General features: G+C 43.4%; 1 long non-coding RNA gene across 1 annotated transcript; it reads left to right on the top strand.

Annotated features, from left to right (window-relative positions):
- The first annotated feature begins 8,171 nt into the window (after positions 1-8,171).
- LOC306670923 lies at positions 8,172-17,167 on the top strand. Its single transcript, XR_013766537.1, has 3 exons — positions 8,172-9,290; positions 10,873-11,024; positions 17,072-17,167. It is a non-coding gene; the product is annotated as an uncharacterized lncRNA (long non-coding RNA).
- The last annotated feature ends 9,088 nt before the right edge of the window (positions 17,168-26,255 follow it).

Here is a 26,255-nt window from a genome sequence, read left to right as displayed (position 1 = left end):
TTGTCCTTGGAAGGGATTAATATAGTTCTCACAATTACTCCAACTGATTGTTATAAAATGAGGCTACTCCATGTGCTTAGCCCCTTTCACTTGCAGCCTGTTCCCTTTCTGGTTCTCTACTGTCTTGTGACACAGCCAGGGTACCCTCATGAGAACCAAGAAAATGATGATGCCGTATTCTCAAACCACCAGAACTGTGAGCTAAATAAACCCCTTTTCTTTTTAAAGTATCCATCCTCATGGATTTTGTCATAGCAACACAAAGACTCAATACAACCACTGTGTTAGGTGTTTCACACAAAAAAGTTTATATTATGATCTAACATGATAACTTAACAGATGTATGGACCAGTAAAAAAAGAAAGGAACCTAAGAATGAGGAAAATTTGGTATCTAAGAAACACTAGTGCTAACTCAAGGGTACTTTGAGCAGCAAGCCTAGAATGATAGCTATTCAGCAGGCTGTGTCTGGTTTCCAACAGAGAAGAATATCTACAAGCAGAGACTGTATTCCATGACACTGAAGAATGGGATTAAGATGCAGATGAATTTAGGCATACCGCGAAGTCATGCGCTTCTTTCATTAAGAAGGAAAAAGGAAAACAATTAAAAGGATAAAACTGTGTTCCAAATGTAAAGCAAACTAAAATGTAGTATTGCTTTAAGTAACAATTGGCATGTTTGAAAGCGTAGTTATTTTGACCCCAATGTTTGGAGCACCCTCATCCTCGTGGCACAGATTTACCTCGTGATAGAGATTTGTCTTTTCTATTCCAGCTGGTACACTTTATCCCACCGTGAATACTAGTTATGTAATTAAAATAGTACACAGTAGATGCAGTTTATTGATTTTCAATACTTAGGAGCCAACTGCATGACCAATTATAGAACAAAGTATAAGTGTTATAAACTATAACAATACAAAAGTAATGGAGGAAAAAATTAATGGTGGAGCTGAATGAAGTCAAGAGGTCTGTAGAAGAAAAGGACAAATTGGAGGAAGAGAGAGATGTTAGCCAGTTTTCTGTCACTGTGACAAAATACCTGAGATGATCAACTTAAAACTTAAAATATTTATTTTGGCTCATTGTTTCCAACAGGTGTCAGCCCATGGTTGGCCCTGTTGCTTTTGGGCCTGCAGTGAGGCAATACATCATGGCAGGGGAAGCATGTGACAGAGGAGGATGTTCACTTCATGGCAGCCAGGAAACAAAAAGGGGGAGAGAGAGTGTGAGGAAGAGATGGGGTCCCAATACCCACTTGGAGAGCATGCTCCCAATGACCTAACTTCCTTCCACTGGGCCCTGCTTCTTAAAGGTGCCACTGCCTCCCAGTAGCACCATAGGCTGGCAACCAGGCCTTTTGTACAGAGTTGTTGGGGGACCTTTAAGATCCAAGTTGTAACGGGAAATGTAGAGGTGTTCACTTCTTTAACGTATAATACAGAGTTAAGACATAATATTAAAGATGGCAGAACTGGGAGTAGGAATTTATGGGTTTTTTTGTTGTTGTTTGGTTGGTTTCTGTGCTGGGGATCAGACCCAGGTCTTGCTCCTGCTACCTGCCATGGAGCTGTATCCCCAGCCCCTGAACTTACCTTCTTTAGTAGCAAATAGTTCTAGAATAGAAAAATGAATACTGTGACTAACAAAATATGAAGTGAAAGATGAAGGGGTCGTAGAAATGAATAGTTTGTTCATCAAGACAGGGAGCGAGCGGTGTTTAGAGAAGATAAAGAGAAACTACGTATATGAACGTGTTATTTAAAACTAAAGAGAGTGAATGGATGAAAGAAAGCTAGAAACAATTAAAGGATCCTGGATGTTTTTCCAGGGTGATAGAAGCAGGATCCATGTTCTTTTCATTGATAGTCCTTTTATACTGATTTAAATATATATATATTCACACACATATATATGTGCAAGTTGTACTACTTTGATAGTTTAAGTGGTTGGGAACAAATGCACTTTAGCATACCTGGCTCTCCCATTACAAACTTTGAACCCCATGATTTCTTTTTTCTTTTTGGTACCAGGGATTGAACCCAGGGGCATTTATATCCCAGCCCTTTTCTATATTTTATTTAGAGACAGGGTCTCGCTGAGTTGCTTAGGGCCTTGCTTTTGCTGAGGCTGGCTTTGAACTCACAGTCCTCCTGCCTCAGCCCCACGAGCCACTGGGATTGCAGGCTTGTGTCACCGTGCTTGGCCTGAACCCCATAATTTCTAACTGCAACTTTTCATCTTTCTTAAAGAACTTAAGTTCTTAAGTTATAAGGTGTCAATATTTAAATAAATTGAGTTACCAAGAAGTAGGTGAAACCCAATGACATGTTTTTGGTGGTGCTGAAGATCAAATCTGGGGCCTCACACGTGCTAGGCAAGTAGTCTACCACCAAGCTGCATCCCCAGCCCCGAATCAAGCATTGGCCTATGAAGACAGTAATTTCACATGGTTCAACTTAATACATGCTCTTTTCATAAAACAATAACAACAATAACAGACTGAACAAATGAAGCCAAAAACTGCAGTTATGACCTGTTTCACACCATGCATTTAGTTTAGTTTTTTTTTTTTTCTTTTTAGTACCTGGGGATACTTCATCACTGAGCTTGTCCCCAGTTCTTCTTATTTTTTATTTTGAGACAGGGTCTTGCTAAGGTGCTGAGGCTGGCCTCAAACTTGCATGCCTCCCCAGTTACTGGGATTACAGGCATGTGCCACCTCATGGGACCATACATTTAATCTTTTCTATTGGTTTTTCCACTTAATTAAAAAATATTTTTTAAACCCCACAGAGCTTGATCAAAAACAGAACTATTTTGACTCCTAGAAGGAGTAGTCAGTCTCTGATTTTGATTTACTTTTGTTTAATATGTCAGTTGCAAAACAACCGGCAAATTTAACTTGAATTTGAAATTAAAAGGATGTCACATGAAGCTATCTATCCATCACACCCCTTGGACATGTAACATCCTGAAATAATATGTTATAATTTCTTCTGTTTCCTTTTTTGTGATGAAAACTGATTAAAAAGGGTCCAGAAGAATTTTCTTGTACAAGGGCAAAGCAGACAGAAGAATAACGTCTCCTACTTTGTCACTGTTTTCACAACAACCTAGAAAATATTGGAATCTCGAAAGTCAGCCCTAGGTCTTTTTTTTTTTTTTTTTTTTTTTGATAAAACTAAAATATTCCTGCCAAATTTGAGGCATTTGATTCCCTACTCATGAATCCTTCATAAATATTTCCATTCTAAACTTACAGAGGATTTATGGTTACAAATTATGAGTTTTGGCATTGTAGTAAGATGAACGTGTGGGGCTCACAGACTCAGAGATCTTCAGGGAAGGGACCCACCAGAGCAGCTGGTGTAAGCCCTTTAGTTCACAGAGGAGGAAACTGAGGCCCAGAGAGACTGAGGAATGCACTATACAGAGTTAGTGAGAGCAGGCAGAGCGGGGGACGTCTGTAGTCCCAGCTACTCTGGAGGCTGAGGCAGGAGGATTGCCTGAGCCAGGAGTTCCAGGTCAGCTGGGCAGCATAGCGAGACCATCTCTTAAAATCAAAATAAATATTAATAATTGTAAAAATTAATAATAGGGCTGGGTGGCTCAGTGGTAGTGATTGCCTAGCATGCAGGAGACCCTGGGTTTAATCCCCAGCACCAATAAACAAATAAATTAAAATTAATAAGAGACATAAAGTGAGACCATAGTGTTCACCTTCTAGAGAGGTCTCCTTTCTATTTTTTTGTGTGCTGTTTCCTTAACTCAGAACTCACTATCAAAAATATGTGTTTAAAAAAAAAAAATCTATCTATCTCTCTATATATATTATCAGCATTTTTTAGAAAGAAAGCTTAAAATGTACTTTTGTAAGCCTGGAAAATCATGATTTGTCACACATTCTGTAATTTAAAAAAAATGTTGCCCCAGAGGTCAGAGGTCAGGAATAACGAAAGTGTTTATTCTCTGTGTCCTGAAGTCAAGGGCATCCTTCTGTGAGTAAGGAAGTGTGGGGGGAAGAAGAGCAGGGCCTGTCTCTTTGTATTTTGTCTGTATTTGAACAAAGATAGCTCTCAAATGGTGATAAGGGTTCCTTTTCTTTTATTCAAATAAGCCATGGGCTTCTGGTGTGTTTTCTAGACAAATCCTTGAACAAAGTTGGAGCAATTCAGATGTCGAATCCAACTTCCTAGTTACCAGGATTGTGTCGCCTGATTTTACTAGTAAATAATGGACCTGGTATTATTTAAACAGTACCTTTTCCTTTCAGTTTGATGTTCTGGTTAGTGAGAAATAATTGTGTAAGAGACGTGACCATGTCCTTTTAAACAGGAACTGTTGGTCACAGTCTCACTGAGAGGAACATGAGGGAAGATCTAAATGTCACTTAGGCAACATGTCAATGTTATTTCCTAAGAGACTTGATGATGTCTCCAGGGATGTGGGAATTCGAGCTCCTTGATTTTAATTATTATGTTACAGCTGACTCACTATAAGCTCACGGTCCAATTACTTTTACACAAATCTGTCTTCAATGCACAGTGATAAGTACATAACTTTACCATACTGAGAATATTAGAGAAATTGGTTTTGGCTAAATGTTGGTTTGGGAGTTAGGAAATCTTCATAAATACACATTGGGTTTTACAAAAGCTTATGTTGGTTAATGATTTTTTTCCCAGCAAGAATCAGAAAACAAAATTAAGCTGACTTAAACAGTGAGGGGAATTTGCTGAAAAGTGCAAAGCTTACTGGCTTCAGGAAAGGTTTGGTCCAGGGCCCAAATGATATAAACAAATCCTGGAGTCTTACTTTCCATTCATTGGTTCTATAACCTCAGGTTTATTTCTAGAAACCTCAGTGTTTGTTTCTAGAGGCACACACACACACATACACACAAATATCTTCAAAAACTATTTCAGCCAGGTGTGGAAGTGCATACCTGTAATTCCAGCTATTCAGGGGGCCAAGGCAGGAGAATTACAAGTTTGAGGCGAACCTGAGCACCTCAGCAAGACTCTGTCTCAAAATAAGAACAATAAAAATAAGAAAACCTTGCGTTTCAACCTGTAGTCATCCATGCATTGCTGATTCCTTCAGCAAACCTTCTTCAGGGCTGGCTCCGGGCCTTGAGCCATTCTTTCCTACTCCATTTCCAGGTTCCTTCTTAAGAGCAAGCAGTGAGAACTGGACCTTAGTCCAGGAATAGTATGAAAAGAAACTGGAGAAAAAGTCCCAAGAATGACCATCTTTTCAGGCTGGTTCCTTACATTTTTCCAGGTTTCTGGGAAAGGAAGGGAAAGAGCCATCCAGTCACCTGACACCACACCCAGGCAAGTCTCCATGCCGTGTCCTCCACCGTGTGGGGGCTTGATAGACCTGTCAAACCTACATTCAGCTTAAGACCTCTTGGGTTACATGTTCTTAAAGATCCTTTCCAGGTACAAGATTTATAATGATGTTTTGATGTGAGTTGACATTCAAAAACAGAGTCCTGCTTTTCAAAGGGTCAAGGACAGATAAGCACAGATAAGCACACTCTCTAGAGGGGAGGTAGGAAGAGCATTTGGTAGTTGTAAGGAGTTGGGTCAGAAAACTTGATCTCTCTAACACGTGGGTCATACAAAATAAGAAGGGGCAGGAAGCGTTCCTCTATTCTGGAGGGTCCCACTGACTGAACAGGAAGCTGTAAGTGAGATGACAGATGATTAAGGTTTCTCCTTTGGGAAAGCACCGCCAGTCATGAGAGAGAAGTACCACTGGCTGATCTCAGCCAGGCCTTGACTGTGCCTGACTCTCCACACCATGTTCTGAAAGAACCAAGTTGTGAAGTAGCTGTCCCTCCAGGACACCACGAGAGGAGGGGTATTGGGGACAGGACCACGACTGGCCTGAGCACACTTTTGTTTACTTTAGCTTGCTCGCTCCGTGGACTCTGAAATCCTTGTGCCTCTCTTGCTCTTTCCTTCCTTGTTTCTTACTCTTTTGAGATGGGGTCTCATCAAGTTGCCCAGACTGACCTGGAACTCCTGGACTCAAGGGATCCTCCTGCCTCAACCTCCTGAGCAGTCAGGACGACAGGCATGCGCCACTGGATCCGGCTAATATTTTCTCGTCTTGAACGAAGAAACGTTTTGTTTGTGAACAGGATGCTCTGATCCTCACAGTGTGGGCTTCCATACCCGTCCCAGGATCCTTGCTTGAGGGCAGGCATGCCTAAGGTAAAGTCGGAAGGTGGGGGAGGAAAGGGCAAAGGGAAGACACGTTGGAAACACAGAAGGACCACGGCAGGCCTCAGAACCCAACGAGGAAAAAGGTAAGAAGTAAACTCTCCTTCAATTCTTACCGAGATTCTATTTTCTGGTCTCTAGCAAACACTTTAACGGAAGTCCTTGGGTGAGAACGAGGGAGAAAATGACGAGGTAGAACAGTTCAACTTATTTCCAAGACAAGTGCAAATTGGCCAAGAAGAAACTCCAATGCATTCTTTAACCTCCATCTTGGCCTCCTGTCCCTGCCCTGAAGGACATATCCCAAGAGCTGACATGTCCCCGACCACCCATGGCCTTTAGGGAAACTCCCCAACAGGCCAGTGGCAGCAGAGATGAACTTCCTTTTGTGTTCCCTGGATTTGCAAACAGAGCTGATCCCCAGTTACTTTGGAAGTTAGAGCAAAGCGTTCGCTTGCCAAGTCTTTGGAAGAGGGGCCTAGTTAGGTGGATGTCCTTCAGGCACTTGGGGCTGCTTTTGATTTCTGCTGTTCACTTGGAGGTTGGAAAGGGACACACACACCAAACACTAGACCTGTTGTCTTCACGATTTTTCCCCCCAGGGTCAGCTCCTTTTAGACCCAGGAAATAAAAGGGTCTTCTTTTTATAGCAAGAGTCTGTCGGCCTTCTGTGATGGCAATTCAGATGCTGAGGAAGAGGTCATGTGTCCCGTGGAGTGAAACGGTATTGGGGCCTTTGCCTGGCTCTTAACTAACCCCGTCTCCTGCCTGCAGGCCCAGCTCGGCCTCTGATGCTCAGGATAGCATTGTTTTCCTCTGTCCTGCCCCTGCCTTGACCTTGGCTTCAGGGTTTATTGGCATTGGGCACCTGCCTTACCTTCCTGTCCCCAACTTACTAGGTCCCTAGTAATTACATTCCCTTCCCAGTTCCTCAGTGGGGTGGTGCTGTCTTCTAGCCTCTCGGTGCTGAGTCTGCCCGACCTCCAGTGCTAACCTCCTGTGCCTGAGTCATCCCCACAGATTTCATGCCTTGTTGGCAGGGAACCACTGGGCCACTCACCCGCCAAAAGTATGAGGGTGTTAATACTTTCATTTTGGAGCATAAATTTCACTGAACTTTAGTTTTAAGTTTTTTAGTAAGCAGAAAAAATTCACACCTGAGTTATTAATTTATTGAATAACTTGAAAACAGCTCATTAACTTGCTAACAGCAAATTACATCAGCTGACAGGCACAGAAACAGTCTGAGCTAAATAAACTGCCCCATCACTTAACATGTAGCTGAAGTAGGAGAAAGCTTAATTACGATGATACGGGCAACAACCTGCACAAACATTTCAATAAAATGCAAATCTGCTCTAGCCAAGAATCCTATTTTAGTTTTTATGAGATCAAAAGTTGAAGAACTAGGAGCCAGGGGTGGTGGCAGGCACCTGTAGTCCCAGCTACTGAGGAGGCCAAGACAAGAGGTTTCCTTGAGCCCAGCAGTTTGAGACCCTCCTGGGCAGCATAGTGAGACTTCACCTCTTAACCACAACAGTGTATCAAACTTAAGAATCCTAGCGAAGACCCTTGTGATGTAGAGGTGCATGCCTATCATCCCAGCAGTCAGGAGGTCAAATCAGGAGGATTGCAAGTTCAAGGCCAGTCTTGGCAACTGAGCAAGATCCCATCTCAAAATAAAAATTTTAAAAAATGACTGGAGTGGCGCATACCTGTAATCCCAGTGGCTCAGGAGCCTGAGGCAGGGAAGGTCGAGAGTTCAGAGTCAGCCTCAGCAACTTAGTGAGGCCCTGTTTATTTTACACCCTGTGTCTAAATAAAATACAAAAAAGAGCTAGGGATGTGGCTCAGTGGTTAAGTGGCCCTGGCTTTAATCCCCAGTACAAAAAAAAAAAAAAAAAAAGGACTGTAGCTCAGTAATAAAGTGCCCTAGGTTCAATCCCCAGTCCTGCCTCCCCACCCAGCAAAAAAAAAAAAAAAAAGACTCATAGTGAAACATGGTAGTACACACCTGAAATCCCATCTACTCAGGAAGCTGAGGATAGTAGAATGCTTGCTTAGCAAGTGTGAAGCTCTGGGTTCAATCTCCAGCACACACAAGTGCACATGCGCGCGCGCGCGCGCACACACACACACACACACACACACACACACAAGATCTTGCTGTTCAAAACAAGACTAGGGACTTGGAGTATTGCTCAATGGTATAGTGCTTGCCTAGCATACTTGAGACTCTTGGTTCAAACCCTAGTACTGCAAAAAGACAAAGAAACAAATAGCATTGCTAGATTCTGTTTGTTTCTAGGTTATCTTAGCAGACAAAACTCAATTACACTTTAACTTCTCAGCTAACAACTTTTTTGGACATCTTTTCTTAAAGACAGAGGTTTCAGTCTGTTTCATCACTGAAGTCATTCAGTAGACTGCAGCATAGGACTTAAAATAAAATTTATTTTATTTTATTTTATTTTTTTGGTGTTGAGGATAGAACTCAGAGTCTTATGCAGACTGAATATAGGCTTTACCACTTAACACACTCCTAGCCTGAACGATGTCTTTTAGAAAGAATGTATGAGAGCATGCAGTTGTGCTATCAGGATTATGCAAGACCAACCCAAGTTGGAAGGTCTTGAACTTTTCCTGGGCTCTGAAACCATTGGTATTATCCGGGGTATAGTTAAACCATAAAAGGTTGGTAGAGCTCACATATTTCAGTTAGTATGCGTTCAGCTGCCAGCAACAGAAACCCAAAGCAAAGTGGTTTATGTAACAGGAACATATTTTCTTAGGTAGGAGGTCCCAGGGTTGGTTCAGCCCTTAGGGACACCATGGAGCATCCAGATTCTTCCCCGGTCACTCTGGCCATGTGTACCTTAGGTCACAAGATGGCTGCAGCACATCCACAGGCAACATCCCAAAGCAGGGACGGAAGAGAGGCCCCTTTTACTCCTTTCCTTTGTCACTGGAGAGGAAACCTTTTCCAGAAGCGCACACCCCTGTCTTCCTTCATCTCATCACTTGGACCCTGAAGAGCTACCATCTGCCCTTGGTAAGGTCCCAACTTTTATTTACTCGTTTATTTTTGTAGTGGCACTGGGGATTGAATCCAGGGGTGGTGCTCCTACGGCTGAACTACATCTTTAGTAAGCTCAAGATCTTATGAAATGGCCCACGCTGGCCTCAAGCTTTCAATCCTTCTGCTTCAGCCTCCCGAGTTGCTGGGATCACAGGCAAGCGCTCCCAAACCTGGCAATGTCTCCACCTCTTACTAAACCATGAAGACTTTTCCCATCAAATGGAGTCTATGTCATCCTCCAAGTCTTTGTGGAGCAACCTTACCTTATGGGCCAAGTGAACTTTCTTTTTTGAAGATAAACCTTTGACCACCAATTTCTTCTATTATCAGTGGTAAATTCAGACTTTCTGATTCTTGAGTCAATTTTGGTAATTTGTATTTTCCCCCATGGTCTGGATTTTCAAATTCATTGGAATAAAGTTGTACACAGTAATTAAAGGAACTTAAGATCTTTCTGGGCCTGGTGACACCGGTCCTAAATCCCAGAGAATAGGGAAGCTGAGGGAGGAGGATTACAAATTTGAGGCCAGCAACTTAGGAAGACCCTGTCTCAAAACAAAACACAAAGGAAACATTTTTTCAAAATGAAATTCAGCTAGGTATGGTGGCACATGCCTGTAATCCCAGCAGCTTAGGAGAATGAGGCAGGAGGATCGAGAGTTCAAAGCCAGCCTCAGCAACTTAGCCAGACCCTAAGCAACTCAGTGAGACCCTGTCTCTAAATAAAATATAAAAAGTGCTGGGGATGTGGCTCAGTGGTAATGCGCCTCTGGGTTTAATCCTGAGTACCAAAACAACAATAATAATGATGATGATAATAAAAATGAAAGGCAAAGGGTTAGGGATGTGACTCAGTGGTAGAGGTCTCTGGGTTCAATCCCCAGTACTGGGGGGAAATTCTTTTTTTTTTTTTTTTTTGTGATGCTGGGGATTGAACCCAGGACCTTGTGCAGGACGCCAGGCAAGCACGCTAGGCAAGCACACTACCAACTGAGCTATATCCCCAGCTCCCTGGGGAAATTTTTTTTTTTTAAATAGATAAAAATCTCTGCATCCTGTTTTCATTCCTCATGTTATTATATCTTTTTTCTTTCTTTCTTTTCTGGCTTGTACATACCAGAGGTTTTCTATGTTCTGATTTTCTCAAAACAAAGAACTTAACTCTATTGTTCTTGGTTTTCTATTTCATGTTATCTGTTTTATCTTTATTAATTCCTTCCGTCTACCTTTTCTTATTTATTTTTTTTTTAGAATCGAAAGCCAAGTTCATTTATTTTCAACCTTCCTCGCTAACATCTGGATTTAACATTCTAATTTTCTCCCTGAGAAGCCATTGTTGTTAGGTCTTGGAGTTTGAGATGCTTTGCACTCCTCGTCATTGATTTCTAAATGATTCTATTACCCTGCCTCGTGGGAAAATGAGGCCTCCTTACCCCATTGACCTTAGACTTGACCGTGAGACTCGCTTTAGCCAATACAATGTGAGTGGAAGTGAAGCCCTGTGACTGAGTCCCATGCAGTTTGCATCCCATTATCTCTCTTTTCCTTCTGCCAGGAGACCAGCAATGTCCCAGAGAGGAACTGCTCCTTCAGCCTGCACACCAGGGCAGATGATGAGGAGTGTGGCACCGACCTGTGATGGGGACGTGGCGAGTGAGGAATAAATCCTCCTTGTTGCTCACTCCTGATACAGCCTGAAGCACTCCGGTGTGCATTTCTTTCTTTTTCTTTTTTTCTACCAGGAATTGAATCCAGGGGCACTTAACCACTGAGCCACATCTCCAGCCCTTTTTATTTTATTTAATTTTTTAACTTTTGAGACAGGGTCTTGCTAAGTTGCGTAAGGCCTCGCTAAATTGCTGAGGCTGGCCTTGAACTTGCGATCCTCCTGACCTAGCCTGCTGAGCCACTGGGATTACAAGCAGACATCACTGTGCCCTGCTCCAACATGCGTTTCTAAAGAATAAGAATGTCTTTCTGTATAGCTAAAATGGCATTTTCATTTCTCACATAATTAAGATTCCTGAAAATTATAATACTTAATATGTATTTGAATTTCCTCATTTGGACCTTAAAATTTATAGATCATTTGTACAAACCACGAACCAGTCCAAAATTAAACATTTTTTTACATTGTCTTTAAGCTGCCTTTGAACCTAGAATAGTATCTTTTCTTAACCTAGGACAGTGTCTTTTCTTAACCTAGGACAGTATCTTTTCTTATACTGAGTTTTCAAAGAGCCCAGGTCAATCATCCTAAAGAATGTGCTATCTTTCCTATTTGTGTGTTTCCCCACACAGATGTTCAGCTAGTTTCTCTATCCCTTTATATTTCATATAAATAATTATAAGCATTTGGTTAGATTCAAGTTAAACATTCTGGCTCGAATTCGATGGATGTCATGTCTGCATTTCCCATTATTTTCCCATCAGAAGGTACACAATAGCTGGTTATCTCCCCAGCAGTGATGCTAATGGCATAAATGACCACTCGGTTAAGGTGGCAAAGCCTGATGTCACCATTGTACTATGTACTTTTCGATGGTGTTGGTGTCGGGGTCTCGTGCACACTGGGCACCCACTCCACCGCCGAGTTACACCCACGGCGTTCATAGTTAGGCTTTTATCTCTTGTGACCAGAAAGTAATCTGAGTGCTAAAACTTTGGTGCCATATGAATAATCAGCTCCCCACCCATAGCGGTTTTTAACCTCAATTGACAATCCTTGTCTGACTCAATAATTTTATTACGGACTAGAAAATGATTCCTCCGTAAAGCAGAGCTGTCCCTGCTCAGCCAAGGCTTTTTGGTTGTTGCAACAGAGTCGCGCCCAGAAACCCAGCATAAATGCTTAATTTCCACCTTTAGCTTAGCCACTTTCAAAGTAAAGCGCTGGGTTCAGATGGCGACAGTTGTGTTTTTTCTTGGATTTCCCGTTACCATGGACTTCTGGACTTCAGAGATTTGATGTGCTTCAATCAGCCACCAGAGTTTCTTTTCCGAGGTTGCATGTTATGCAATCCCTAATGCAATGACTGGTTGTAGTACCGCCCTGCCCGTCCGGGAGCAAAAAGCTCAGGAACCCAAGTCACTGGACTCAGCAAGTCAATGGAAAAGTCGAGGCCCTGGGTGGTAGGGCATGCCTGCCGTCTCAGCGCCTCGTCTGAGGCAGGAGGTTTGCAAGTTTGAGGCCATCCTCAAGAACTTTCCAAGACCTGTCTTGAAATAAAAAATAAAAAGTGCTGGGGATGTAGGTCAGTGGCAGAGTGCCCCTGGGTTCAACTCCCAGTACCAGAAAAGAAAAGTTAAAAGGGGAAGGAACACAAAAGAGATGACCAAGACAACGGCTGCAGGTGTCCGTGTGCCGGATAGAGGTACACAGTGAGTCACTGTTGACAGGGAGAACCTGGCTACGTGAGCTCTCAGAAAGCATCACCCCTGGGCTGGGGATATAGCTCAGTTGGTAGAGTGCTTGCCTCGCAAGCACAAGGCCCTGGGTTCAATTCCCAGCACAGCCAAAAAAAGAAAGAAAGAAAGAAAACATCACCCCGGGAGACCACTGTTTATCAAACTACCAAAGTGGCCTAACTGTTCTCTCCAGATCATGCCCCTGCACCAGGAAGACAGGTTCATCTCTTGAATAGAAAGGGAAGCCAGTCAGACAGCCATAGATAATATCCCTTCCAGCAGACACTTCCAGTGATTTACAATCCGTTTGGGAATAGTCATTCAGTTAACAAATATTTACCGTTAATATGATGGGGGTAACAAACGTTAATTGTGAAGCCATCAGTACCCCATGTAAGGATCTAGCTCTCCTGGGCGGTACATGGTGGCCCGCGTCTATAATCCCAGCAGCTCGGGAGGCTGAGGCAAGAGGATCACAAGTTCAAGGCCAGCCTCAGCAAGTTAGCAAGGTCCTCAACAACTTAGCAAGACCCTGTCTCAAAATGAAACATTTAAAAGGGGGTGGGGTGGGGATGTGGCTCAGTGGTCAAGTGCCCCTGAGTTCAATCCTTGGTTTAAAAAAAAAAATGCAGTTGGAATGAGGCCCTGTATGACACAGGGATAGAGACTTAGGGTAGGACATGTGGGCCCTTGACTTCCTGCTAAACATGTAGGTGGGCTTTTGGAAATAACAGGGAACTACTGTGTGACTCTGAGCAGGGGAAGGAACTGATTGCTGGGTTCTTGAACTTACCAACCAGGCTCAGGAAACCACTCGCTGCCCAGTGAGTCACTGGCTAAAAGGGAAGGATCATCGAGAAACTCTCAAGCAGAAACACTGCCTGCAGAGCAGTTGATGCCACCTGCATCAGACACGCATGCCTGGGATTTCACAGGCCAGGACTCACCCCGGGAAGAATGCAGGAGGCCCTGGCGGTCCTGCCACAGAGCTTTATGATAAAACAAGGCAGCAGAGAGACAGTTTTTCACTTCATCTTCACTGAGTTTAGTTTTTAATCACAGGAGAGGGTGGACATTGTGCAAGAGCACAGGATGTGACATCAGGGGACCAGTGCCACCCGGCCTCTGTACCACCTCCTAACCCTGTGACTTCAGGACACCCCTGCTCAAAGAGTCCACTCCCTGTCTCTAAAATTAGGACAAGAACACCTTCCTGACATCAAAATGGGAACTTACAGCACCACGTCAATGAAACTTGTTAAGAATTCTTTTTTTTTTTTTTTTTTTTTTTTTTTTTTGGTACCAGGAATTGAACCCAGGGGCACTTAACAACTGAGTCACATCCCGAGCCCTTTTTATTCTTTTTATTTTGAGACAGGTTCTTGTTAAGCTGCTTAGGGCCTCACTAAGTTGCTCAGGCTGGCTTTGAACTCACAATCCTCCTGCCTCAGCTTCCTAAGCTGCTGGGATTACAGGTGTGCTCCACCCCACCGGCATGCCTTGAATTCTTTCGACTGGGTTCTGATTCTTTTTTTTTTTTTTTAATTTTTTAATTTGTTTTAATTAGTTGTACATGACAGTAGAACACACTTATGCATTTTGATAAATCATACATAAATGGAGTATAATTTCTCATTTTTCTGATTGTAGGATAACATCAGTCATGTAGTCATTTAGGTACATGAGGTAATAATGTCTGTTTCACCCTACTCTCCTTCCTACACCCATACCCCTTCCCGTCCCTTCACTGCCCTCTACCTAATCTAAAGTAACTCTATTCTTCCCTAGCACCCCCGCATCCCTATTGTGAATTAGCATCCACATATCAGAGAAAACATTTGGCCTTTGGTTTTTTGGGTTTGGCTTATTTTGCTTAGCATGATATTCTCCAACTCCATCCATTTACCAGCAAATGCCATAATTTCATTCTTCTTTAAAGTTGAGTAATATACCACATTTTCTTTCTTTTTTTTTTTTAATTAAAATTTTTTTTTTTTTTTTAACTTTTACAGACAACCACGTTTTCTTTACCCAGTTATCTGTTGAAGGACACCTAGGTTGGTTCGATAGATTAGCTATTATGAGTTGAGCTGCTATAAACATTGATGTGGCTGCGTCACTGTAGTATGCTGATTTTAAGTGCTTTGAGTATAAACTGGGATAACTGGGTCAAATGGTGGGTCCATTCCAAGTTTTCTGAGGAATCTCTATACTGCTTTCCATAATGGTTGCGCCATTTTGTATTCCCACCAGCAATGTGTGAGTGTACCTTTTTCCCCACACCCTCGCCGACATTTATTGTTGCTTGTATTCTTGATAATTGCCATTCTGATTGGAGTGAGATGAAATCTTAGTAGTTTTGATTTGCATTTCTCTAATTGCTAGAGATGTTGAACTTTTTAAAAAATATATTTGTTGATTGATTATATATCTTCTTTTTGTGAAGTGTCTGTTCAGTTCCTTAGCCCATTTTCTGACTGGGTTATTTGTTTTTTAGTGTTAAGTTTTTTGAGTTCTTTATAGATCCTGGAGATTAATGCTTTATCTGAGGTGTGCATGGTAAAGATTTTCTCCCAGTCTGTAGGCTCTCTCTTCTCATTATTGATTGTTTCTTTTGCTGAGAAGAAGCTTTTTAGTTTAAATCCATCCCATTCATTGATTCTTGATCTAACTTTTTGCACTTTAGCGGTCTTGTTAAGGAAGTCAGATCCTAGGCCGACACGGTGAAGAGTTGGGCCTGGGTTTTAATTCTTTAAACTGGGATCTTCAGGGCTCGTGAAGGTGAACAGGCAGCCCCAGGAGCTCCTCAGCATGCCAGATTTGGTGGATGGAAACTCACAAAACCATCACAGAAATTCAGAGGCCTCCCTCCAGGGCCAAACAACCATGAGAGCTGGAAAAAAAAAAAAAAACCCGACCACAGGATGGTGCTTTCTACTAGGCTGGGGTTTTTGTTTTGATCCATCGGGGCTGGGGATGAAACCAGGGCCACCTGCATGCCTAGCGCCTGCTTTGCCACTACGCTACATCCCAGCCCCTTGCTGTTTCCATCAAGCCCCGGGGAGTGAAGAATCCCCTACCTCCTCTCCTAGCCTGCACTTGGCCCAGTACCTCTTGGTGGAGGACGGTCCCATTTCAGAGCTCTTGACAAGCTCTTGAGCGTTGGTGTGATCTGAAGAGTGGTTCGTGGATGCCCACTCAGGAAAGCACAGGGCAATACAGAGCCCTCGCTGAACCGTCATGTCCAGAAGGTCCTGTTTTGCCCCTGACTGTGGACAATATTCACAGAAGCGGTGGATTCGCTGGGTGCTGCTCTGGACGTGGAATAAAGAATGGGACACGGGAGGACTGCCCAGCCTCCAGCCTCCTTTGCCATTTGTATTCCAGCCCTCGTTAGGCAATAGGAAAGAGGTGGTGCATTTTCATCTGTAATCTGGAAAGTAGCCACAGCCTCCTCCAGGACTTCCCTTTTCTCACACGAAGCTCTTTCCTTTTGAAAAATGAGATTTTTATTCTACATGTAGAAAAAATGTGTGTTCCTTTCTCAAAATAGAGTCAAAAATTCAATTGATTCTACATCATGTCAAAGCTGACCTTTCCTTCTGAATGGTCACATAAATGTACACGGAGCTGATGAATTTTGCTAGTGAATCATGTTCTAGAACCAGGGCAAAGCTGACTAATGACTTTCATTTATCTCAGGGCAAGGGCAGATGAAGGCCAGTACAGAGGAGAGGAAATAGATGAACGAAGAAGAATCTAGTGTACTTTGAATACAACGCTAGGAAATTATTTTATGTAGCCATTTCTACAAGTTAAATACTTTGCAGGTATTCTGCATTTAATATGAGAACCTTGTAAGTATTACTATTATCCCTATTTTAAGACAAGTAAACCTCACAGAATATTTAAATAACTTGCTGAAGGTCTGCAGTGAAGCCCGTCCTCTGGTCAGGCCCCTGTAGGCAGGGCCTTTTCTCTCTCTCCACACACCTTGGACCCACCTCATTTGAAGGCGGTGTCCTCGTTTCTTCTGTGCTTCAAGACCATCACCCCAAGGCTGGGCACTGTGGTCCAGGCCTATAATTCCAGGGACTCAGGGGGCTGAGGCAGGAGGATCACAAGTTCCAGGTCAGGCTGGGCAATTTAGTAAGCAAGACACCGTCTCAAAATAAAATTCAAAGGGCTGGGGATGTAGCTCAGTGCTAGAGGGCATCTGGGTTCAATCCTCAGTCCTACCAAGAAAAAAAAGACCATTGTCCCTGTCTCCTCAAAAGCTCTCAGTTTTGAAGCACATGTCATCTGACTCTATTTACTAAATACTCCTCTTTGTTGAATAACCGTAGGCTCTGGGGTCACATCTCTGAATTTCTTGAAGAGCTTCATTCCCTGTCACTCTGCAAATTCATGGGAATTTCACAACCCACGTGGAGTGTGTCTCCTCCAGTGATCTAGACTTTCCACCCTACCTGTGCCAGAGCCAGCTCGTTGCTCACCAAATCTGTTTCCTCTCCTTCCTGGGCAGACTTCATTTCCCCTCCTGGTCTGCAGTTAGGTGTGGCTTCATGACTGAGCTCTGGACAAAGGAACATGGGCTGCTCTCATTATCTGCCAGCAGATGGAAAGAACCCAAGGAGGGTTCTGACTCGTGATTTTAAGAAGTTTTCAATAGCTACATTTTTTTGTCTTGTTTTGTTTGATAGTGGTCTTTGCATCTCAAAGGCTGGTCTCAACCTCCTGGACTCAAAATGGTCCCAGGCCTCAGACTCCTGATGCTGGGATGACAGATGCACACTTTCCAAAAGCTACATTAAAAATGCAAAAAGAAACAGGTGAAATTAATTGTAATGGTACATTTCCTTTAACTCAATATATCAAAAATAACATTTTTATGCTGTCTTTGAAATCTAATGTGTAATCGACATTGATAGCCCCTCTCAATTCAGTGGCTAAATTTCCAGCGAAAATACTTGATCTGTAATCTTATAAAGTAGTTGTACCTATGCAAATGGCTCCAAATGTATTTTCCAGAACTTAAATTCAATATAAATAAAATTTAAAATTCAGTTTCTTAGTTGCACAAGTCATATTTTGGGTGCTCAGCAATCACAGTGACCGGTGGCTACCCTATGAGACAGCAGAGCCCTGAAGTCTGAGCGGCCATAAAAACAGCCCAGGACACTGAGTCACTGCAGAAAGCAGGTCCTCACCCCCAACCCATCAACAAGGGTTGGGCTGTGACATGAATAAACCTCTGGGTCCTGAGCCTCTAAGGTTGAGGGATTATTTGTTCCAGCAGTTAGCTTATACCAGTACGCAACCTCAGCCATGCACCTGCTGGGCAGACTGCAATTCCACAGCTCTCCCTCTGCTGAAACCTGCAGCAACCCTCCTCCTCTACCCACCTGCTCCCTTTTTCTAACTCTGCGCCTCTAGTGATTGGGCAGCCCAAATCTCCTCTTTGCCCCTGGGCTCTCATTCCCCCATTTTTACTTGCTGGCGCACACGTTCATCGCCTTGGACCTGCTTCCTTCCAGTGTATCTCCCACAAAGCCAAGTGTGGGGTGAAGTCCGCCTCTCTGGCTGTGCTCAGCTGAATGTGGACACCAAAGTCATGCTGACCTGTTTCACTTGAAATTAACGACCAGTCCTTTGGGCTGGCCTTCCTCCAGCACTGCCAGAAATCCTCCCACGTCTCCACGCGAGCCTGCCGGCTCCACTTTCTTCTCTCCTGTCTCCCTGTCAGCTTCTGGCTGAGCTGCCTGCTTCCAGTGAGAAAAAAGCATCAATCAAAAGGGCAATTCCATACTCTCTTGCTGCCACACGACCCGCCTCTGCTGGGGATCCCTCACTCCTCGCTCCACCCGTCACCTCTCACACATCCTTCCAGCAAGGGACTCCTCTCTTTTCTGGCAAAGTTTTGTTTTGTTTTGTTTTTGATTTTTTAAAAAATGTAAGTGCACTGTTCCCCCCTTTATTTATTTTTTTGATGCTGAGGATTGAACCCAGGGCTTTGCACAAGCTAGGCAGGCCTCTACCACTGAGCCACCACTGATGCTTGGACTCTAAATACAAGAACACCAATCGTCAGTGTATCATTGATGAACTTTTTGCATATATTCACATTTGAGTTCCTGGGCACCCGAAGCAAAATGTAGATGATTTCCAACACTCCCGAGGTCCCCCCAGTGCTATCCAAGTAAGCAACTCCTCAGGGCTATCTAGCCATCTGGCCTCTATCACCCTGAAATGATTATGCAAACAAAACTTCACATGAATACACTATTTCAGAATTCATTCTTTTGACCAGGCACAATGGTGCACACCTAAAATCCCAGCGGCTCAGGAGGCTGAGGCAGGAAGATTCCAAGTTCAAAGCCACTCTCAGCAACTCAACGAGGCCCTAAGCAATTTAGTGAGATCCTATTTCAAAATAAAAAAGTACCAAAAAAAAAAGAATACATTCTTTAGAGTGACATTTCATTTAGCATTCTTTTTTACTGCTGTGCAGTATTCCATCGTATGAGTGTACAATGATTTACCTACTTTACTAATTGCGCCATATTTGAAATGGACACACGTTCTCCGACATTCCTCCCCTTAAGAGTGGGATCTGTGTGCCCTTGAACTGGGCTGGCAGAAACGATCCTGTGCTACTTCCAGGTCTAGCTTTTAAGAGAATGGGCGATTTTGCTTCCTTCCTCCTTGAACCACTAGGGAAAGAATCCGACGGTCTTGAAGGCACATGCTGCAAGTTAGCCAGGGGAAGAAGCTGAGAGTAGAAAAATACGTGTTGCCTTGAACCCCCAGCGTTTAAGTGATCCCAGCCAAAGCCCAGAGATCAGAGCAAAAGGACCTATCTCTCTACACCCTCTCTGACTACAAAATCATGAAGTGTGATGTTATTGTTTTAAACTTCTAAGTTTGGAAATTGTTCATTGCACAGCAACACATACTTAGAACCTTCTGAAGAATAGTTGGGTTCTAGTTTTTGCTATTATGAATAAAAGTGGCCATGAATATTCTCACGTATCTTTTGGTAGACGTAGCCCTATTTCTCTTGGGTATGTACCCCATCACCAGATTTTCTCTCTCCATCATTCCCATCAGTATATACACATGCTGCTCTTTTTCCCATCTTAAAAAAGAAAAAAGAAAGGCAGGTATTGTGGCACGTGCCTATAATACCAGTGGCTTGGGAGGCTGAGGCAGGAGGATCGAAAGTTCAAAGCCAGCCTCAGCAATTTAGCGAGGTCCTAGGCAACTTATTGAGACCCTGCCTTGAAATAAAAAAATAAAAAAGGGCTGGGGAGTGGCTTGGTGTTAAAGCACCCTTGAGTTTAATTCCTGGTACAAAGAAAGAAAGGAAGAAAGGGTGGAAGGAAAGAAGGAAGGAAGAAGGAAAGAGAGAGAGAGAGAGAGAGAGGAGAGAGAGAGGCCCCACTTCAAGGCTTTGAATACATCTATTTCCTGGTGGCTTCCAGACTTGGCCTGGACCTCCCCTGACTTCAGGTGCTAGCTTTTACCTTTCCCCTGCACTTGTGACATTGCAGTTTTCCAAATCTCTTGCTTTCTCAGGAATTTCCAACTCAATCCCACTCGGAGCCTTTGGCCTTGCCAGGTGCAGTGGACTTGCCTGAAATCCTGGCTACTGGGGGGCCAAGGCAGGAGGATGGAAAGTTCAAGGTCAGCCTGGGCAAGATGGTGAGACCCTGTCTCAAAACAAAAAAACCCACCAGAGCCTTTGCCTTGCTCTTTCCTCTCTCTAGAATGCTTTTCCCTAGTTTTGCACGTGGCTCTCTCATTCAAGACTGAATAAATAAACGGTGAATGAATGAATTACTTGAAGTTTATGTGTTTTGTGTGTGTCTTGCAGTGGTAGGAATTGGACCCAGGACCTTGAGCATGCTGGGCAAGCCCTTTACCCCTGAGATGTATCCTCAGCCATGCAAATTATTAATTTGATAATAGTTACAGTATGTTATTAGCATATGACTTTTTTTAGTAGCATAAATCTTGAATGCAAAAATGAAAAAAATTGACTTCAATCACATAACTCTGGGGGGAATTTTGGTCTTCAAAAAACCATGTAGGGCCGGGCACAGTGGCACAAGCCTGTAAGCCCAGTGGCTTGGGAGGCTGAGGCAGGAGGATCATGAGTTCGAAGCCAGCCTCAGCAATGGTGAGGCACTAAGTGACTCAAGGAGACTCTGACTCGAAATAAAATACAAAATAGCACTGGGGATGTGGCTCAGTGGTCGAGTGCCCCTGAGTTCAATCCCTGGTACCCAACAAAACAAAAAACTAAAAACATGTAAGTTTCATATATAACAAGCCCCATCAGTATGTATAACTACAATACACCAATTAAGAAATGTGGGGGGAAAAAAGAAACCAGCACCAAAAAAAAAAAAAAAAAAAAAAGAAAGAAAGAAAGCACAAAACTAGTTGAAGGTCATTTTCCCTCTGCAGAGGTTTTGCTTTAAGGCAGAAACCAGAATATTTAAACTGGACTTCATTAAATGTCATACGATTTTTTTATCTTTTGTAAAAGGGACATAACTTGAAATTTTCTGTCTTGCTAAATTTTAACCTAAAACTCTGGGGTATTACCAGTGAGATTTTATACATGCATGTATGGTGTGTATATGGAGGAGAAAGAAAAACTTGGGGTTCCGTGTAAAATATTTATCATTTGGCATCATCAGCTGACCTAATAGTTATACTAAATCAGGGGAAGGCAGGCCAAGAGATCCCAGTCCAAGAAAGACTTCAGGGTCAACCACCTGTCTGGTTAGAGGATGTTTGCTTTCCTTACGGGAGGAGGCCACCCAGACTTTAGGATGTGAGGTGTATTCCCGTGCGGCCCCAGGAAGATGGAAACTTCCCAGGCTGCCATTGAGCTAGCTTAGCATTTGAGCCTGAGTGGGAGCAACTGAGTTCCCATGCCCTCTCGGGAGTCTTGGGGCCTTTTGGATGAACTACCTAAGGTAACCCCGACGAGTCAGGAATAATACAACAAACGCCCTGGAAGTGACCATCCCTCCACTGGGGAGGTAAGATCCCATGGGCCTCACCCCCAACCAAGGAAGTTTAGAATAGAACTTTTTTCCTGGTGATCAATGAACGTGGCTAATCACAATCGAGTGAATAGGGGAAAGAGTCAACAACACACCTGCTATCAAGAAATGTTAACTGAGCCGGGGTTGGAGCTCAGTGGTAGAGCGCTCGCCTAGCATGCACCAGGCCCTGGGTTCCAGCCCTCCCGGCGACACACACACCTGGTTGGTAAAAGCCTTTCAAGGATGTTTAGAACAGAAGTTTAATGTGAGTCATGGTGGAGGTGCAAATATTTGGAATTTTTTTATACAAAAGAGTAAGTGGGTTTCTGTATCATCCCGGACGGTCCAGCCCAACCTGATGCAGGATCAGATGTTGGATGTGACTCAACACCAGTGTCCTCATCCTGACTTGCCAGTCACGTATGGACTATTTTGTTTTTAATTATCTCAGCCCCCAATTCACCTGACTCCTTTTCTGTCTGAGGCCCGAAGCAGGCTGCCTATTTGGAACCCTTAGTGCAGCATCTGCCTGGCTTCTGTTTCCGTCATACTGATTGAGCTTCCCCTCAGAGAATGCTGTTTCCAACCCAGGGGTCAATCCTGTTAGGTTTGCCAGGACCTATCAACAGGCCTGGACTCAGAAGAAAAACCAGGATACAGGATAGAAGACACGGAGACATACCCACAAGTACAGTCACCTCGTATAGACAAGGGTGCCAAAAACGTACAATGGGGAAAAGATAGCCTCTTCAACAAATGGTGCTGGCAAAACTGGAAGTGCATATGTAGTAAACTGAAACTAAACCCCTGTCTCTCACCCTGTACAAAACTCAACTCAAAGTGGATCAAGGATCTAGGAATTAGACCTGAGACCCTTCACCAAATAGAAGAAAAAGTAGGCACGAATCTCCATCATGTTGGCTTAGGACCAGACTTCCTTAACAAGACCCCCATAGGGCAAGAAATAAAAGCAAGAAGCAATAAATGGGATAGATTCAAACTAAAAAGCTTTTTCTCAGCACAGGAAACAATACAATGTGAAAAGAGAGTCTACAGAGTGGGAGAAAATATTTTCCACACACACTTCAGACAGAGCACTCATCTCCAAAGTTTATAAACAACTTTAAAATCTTTACACCCAAAATACAAAGAACCCAATCAATAAATGGGCTAAGGAAATGGGCAGGCACTTCACAGAAGAAGATATACAGGTGATCAATAAATATATGAAAAAATGCTCATCATCCCTAGTAATTAGAGAAATGCAAATTAAAACCACCCTAAGATTCATCTTACTCCAATTAGAATGGCTATTATCAAGAACACAAGCAATAATAGGTGTTGGCATGGATGTGGGGAAAAAGGCACACTCATACATTGCTGGTGGAGCTGCAAATTGGTGCAGCCACTCTGGAAAGCAGTATGGAGATTCCTCAGAAAGCTTGGAATGGACCCACCATTTGACCCAGCTATCCCACTCCTCAGTTTATACCTAAAGGACTTAAAATCAGCATATTACAGTGATGCAGCCACATCAGTGTTCATAGCAGCTCAATTCACAATAGCTAGATTGTGGAACCAACCTAGATGCCCTTCATTGACGAATGGATAAAGAAACTCTGGTATATACATACACAACGGAATATTACTCAGCCATAAAGAAGAATAAAATTATGGCATTTGCTGGTAAATGGATGAAGCTGGAAAATACCATGCTAAGTGAAATAGGCCAAGCCCCCAAAACCAAAGGCTGAATGTTTTCTCTGATAAGTGCAGGACAATATATAACAAGGGGAGGTGGCGGGGGGAAGAGAAGAATGAAGGAACTTTGGATGGTTAGAGGAAAAGGGGGTGGGAGAGGTGGGGATGGAAAAACAGTAGAATGAAACAGACAGTATTACCCTATATATGTATGATGACATGAATGGCGTGGATATGCATTGTGTACAACCATAGAAATGAAAAGCTGCACCCATGTGTGTACAATGAATCAAAATGTGTCTGTAAAAATAAAAAATATAAAAAGATAAAATTAAAATAAAAAATAAAATATAATATAAAAAAATAAGCAGTACCTAGAGAGGCACGGTAAAGCAGGCTGTAGTCCCCCATTATTGGGAGGCTGAGACAGGAGGCTTGAGCCTAGGTGTTGGAGCTAGTCAGGGTGATGTAGGAAGGCCCCAATCTCAATCAATCAATCAATCAAGAATAAGCAAAATCTGTTATTTATTTTGCAGCAGTCTGATCTATGTGGCCCTTCTTTAGACTTCTTTTTTTGGTATCAGGATTGAACCCCCGCTCCCCCCAAAAAAAGAAGAAGAAAAACCAGACCCAGAGAATTCAAAGGGCAAATGGGTAGATTTCATCCCAGGAAGTAAAGGAGTCTCTGGGAAATGTGGTTCAGTAGTAAAGCCCCCCTTTGTTCAATCTGCAGTACCAAAACATTTAAATCAATAAATCAGGATAATAAAAACACTGTGGTACAGGGTTATTGTGAGAATGAAGAGATATTTACTCTCCAGGTATGGTGATGCACAGCTGTAATCCCAGCAATGTGGGAGGCTGAGGCAGGAGGATTGTGAGTTTGAGGCCAGTCTCAGCTACTTAGTGAGACCCTGTCTCAAAGTAGAAAATAAAAAGGGCTGGGGGTGTGGTTCAGTGGGTAAGCATCTCTGGGTTCAATCCCCAGTACACACACACACACACACACACACACACACACACACACACACACACAGAGATCAACCCCCAACACCCACCGCCCCCCCCCAAAAAAAAGAGAGGCAGATTTGTTTAGTAAGTTGTAAAGCCACTTGAAAATTTAAACAGGTCTGGAAGGAGATACACCAAATTGTTGATAGTGGTCCAAGACCTCCAAGAAGTGGTCTTGAACAAAGGCAGAACTAATCTGAAATTTTACTTTGATATTTTTTCAATGAGCATTATGAGTATTATTTTTGCAATTAAAAAGTATTTAAAAATAGTACATATAGTATACACTGACCTATAATAAGTCAATTTAAGTGAATTGAAGGACCCGATGTCTGTGAGGGTGTATATCCTTTCCGTCCCCCCCCTTTGGAATCATATGGTTAAATATCACGGAGTAGTGTTTTCTTTCTTATGGTAAACAGTGTTCGGTGCCATTGAACATTCTTTGATAGCATCCCTCCAAGGATGCACAGGGATTTATTTATTTAGCTGGTTCCTCCTAGGACTGGGGTGTCTCTGGCTTTTCTGTATCATAAACAATACCGTGGTGAGTATTCTGTGTCTATTGTCCCATTATTTCCTTAGGATGGATTCCTGGACGTGGAGCCGGTGGGTCCAAGGTCAAGCACATCTTCAGAAAGATGGTACTAGGTACGTTCCTGCCAAGAGTGGATTATTGAAAAAATTTAAGTCCAATGCACTGGAACAATGGAAATCCAAAATAAACTACAGAAGGCGACCTGGGACGTTTTGGGGCTGAGGACGGAGCCGTAGGGGCTGACGCAGGTCCTGTGGGGAGGCCTTGCTCTTCCCAGCCCCCCTTATCAGCTCCCCAGTGAGAAGCCTGCCAGGTGGCACACAGCCCTCTCCCCTGTGACAAAGTTCACTCAGGCGCCTTTGGCATAAGCAGGAGAGGAGACCCGCCTTCCCAGCTCCCCAGCTGACTTCCTCTGAGCCAGGGCTGTGGGGCGGCTGTGGCCCCATGGGGCCTCTCAGCCTCCTGTGTGGCCCCCAGCCAGAATGACCCTCTGCGCTAGTCTCACTGCCTTCTCCAGATTGTCCTGGACCCTGGCTGTGGATTGGGCCCTGAACAGGAGCAGAGGCCCAGACAGCAGGGCTGCTGCTAGGCCCTCTCCTGTCCCCTCCCCTGGGCCAAAATGGAGCCCCTCTCCCTGCCTGAGGTTTCAAGCCTAAGCCTAGCCTTCCCAGCAATACCAAGGAGCCCAGTGCCGGCTCCCCCATTTCCCCCCAGACCTCAAGGAAATGAATAAGAATTCTTTTCATGCTTTTAAGTATTTTTTGTTGTTCTTGCTATTGTTATCAGAAGTCAAATCTGAAGCAGAAAGGAAGGGAGACCTCCGGGAAGTCTTTGACCTCCTATTTCTTCAACAGCTTGTGGTTCTCAACTTGGGTTGTGATGTTTGAACATTTCCAAACTGAACAGCAGACAAGGTGGTAGGGGTGGGGTAGGGTGTGTACAAAGGGAAAACATCATCCCTGGGCTGTTGAGAGAGAGAAAAAACATGCAGATTCATAAAAATGACCATTGACTCTGTATATGAGGGGTCTTCAAAGCATGCTATTCCTCACAGCCCCAAATTGGAAAATTCCCATAGCTCTCAGCACTAGAATGGATAAATAGAGGGTGGTGTATTTGTACATGGAATACTATACAGCAATGAAAACCAAACACCCATCACTGTGATCACAAACAAAACATGGGGTGAAAGAAGTCTGACATACAAAAGCATGTTTC

Source organism: Sciurus vulgaris, assembly GCF_902686455.1.
Source record: "Sciurus vulgaris genome assembly, chromosome: 10".
NCBI classification, from domain to species: domain Eukaryota; kingdom Metazoa; phylum Chordata; class Mammalia; order Rodentia; family Sciuridae; genus Sciurus; species Sciurus vulgaris.
The sequence above is the reverse complement of the archived record's forward strand: the minus strand, read 5'-3'. Positions and strand labels throughout refer to the sequence as shown.